Below are 1,748 nucleotides of genomic sequence, written 5' to 3'. Positions count from 1 at the left end.
GATCTGGATCTGAGAATAGAGGGTAAGGGAAACGGGAACTGAGGTCTATGACACCACGCGGCCACCACCACCACTCGTGGCTGTACACGGCGAGGAGAGAGAGACGTGGCCGAGAGAGAGAGAAGGAGGCGCGGCGAAGAGAGAGAGAGAGAGAAGAGACGCGGTGAAGAGAGAGAAGGAGGAGAGAGGCGGCGCGTGGGGAGAGAGAGAAAGTCGACGGCTAGGGCTTTCGGTCTCCGTGATTTCTCTGCAGAGCTTCGCTTCAAAGTTTCTGATGGGAGACAAAGGGGTGGAGGCTTTGTATTTATAGGAGAAGGCAAGGAAACCCTAGGGTTTTAATCTTAATGGGCTGCAGAGCGGGCCTTTCCTTTTAAAACACAAAACCTTTTTGGGTTTGAGTTTTGGGGTGTTACAGAGTTGTTTTATTAATTTAGAGCAGCGTAAAGCACTAAATGATCAAAGCAATTTAGTCTAATCTACGGTAGATGCTTTGGCTCGTGTAGGACGTCCTAATCTGAATAGAAATTGGTCCTGGTCGAATACGGCTTCTTGCCTTTTAGCTGATACTCAGGTACTGCTTTTTACTGATTAGCTGCTGGATTATTTTCTAGGCAAATTACACTCACTAACCAAACAAAAAAACCACAATTCACTTATTAACCAAAATTACACCTTCTCTCCTATTTTCTCCTTCTATCTCTCTCTATCCTCTCTCTACAAAACTAATTTCCCTTTTTGTTTTAGGTATTTCACAAATAAGCCATATTTTCTACTACACGTTATATGGCAAAAAACAATTTTTTTTTTTCCATAAGACGATACTTAGTTTACTCCCTGTCAACCAGAGTTGGTCATCCTCGTTGCAACTTCGAGAAGCTCCTTCCTCTAGCTACTTCGTCTTTAGTCCTTGTGTAGTTTATTACCAACAAAGCTCTCACCATGGCTATCCTTAAGGACTTGAATCCTTGACATTGAGTTGAGACCTTTTGTTTCCCCTTATATTTTTCATCTGCTTAGCCAATTACTCTAGGGTAATTTTTCCAAATCGAAGTGCTACTCCCTGTCGTGCCCGCTCCTTTTTCCCAGCCTCCATGTCGCCTTTGGTTTCGACCTTGCTGTTGTTGGAAGAGTCCATGCTAGCATTTCCCCCTAGCTCAGTGCTTGGCACCTTTTTCCATTTTTTTTATATATAGGAAACGAGCTTGACTGTAATATCAGAACGATGCATCGCTATTTCCTGTAGAGATGTCTCTTCCGTGAAGCGGCGCATGCCTCGACCTTGTGTCTGATAATCGTCCCCTAACCTTCACGGGCCGGCGTGGGGTGGTGAAGTCGGCGAGACGTATCATCTCAAGCTAGTATGTCCGATCTTCCGTTTCTCCTTAGCCTGTCGTGCTAGGCAACTGATCCCTCTGTGCACTTGTCTTAGAACTCCTTGTTAATCCCTTCTTGGGCCTCTAAAATTCCTCCACACCGCGGTTCGAGGACCTTTTGTTGTTCTGATCTCGACCGAAGACTCTGATTTTTGTTGTTCTGATCTCGGCCGAAGACTCTGAGCTGTTCGAATTCTCTTTCAACACTGACTACAACAGGTCCAACAGAACCATAAGGGAAGAATGAACGATGGCGGAAACGCTGATCCCTTAAGTTAATATTAAGGGACCTTAACCTGGCTCTGATACCAATTGAAACACCCGCCCCTTCCCCATTTCCAACCGGGGTTCCTGGGCGCGGGGTTTAGGACACAC

This window comes from Brassica oleracea, chromosome C3 (assembly GCF_000695525.1).
Source record: "Brassica oleracea var. oleracea cultivar TO1000 chromosome C3, BOL, whole genome shotgun sequence".
Taxonomy (NCBI): Eukaryota; Viridiplantae; Streptophyta; class Magnoliopsida; order Brassicales; family Brassicaceae; genus Brassica; species Brassica oleracea.
The sequence above is the reverse complement of the archived record's forward strand: the minus strand, read 5'-3'. Positions refer to the sequence as shown.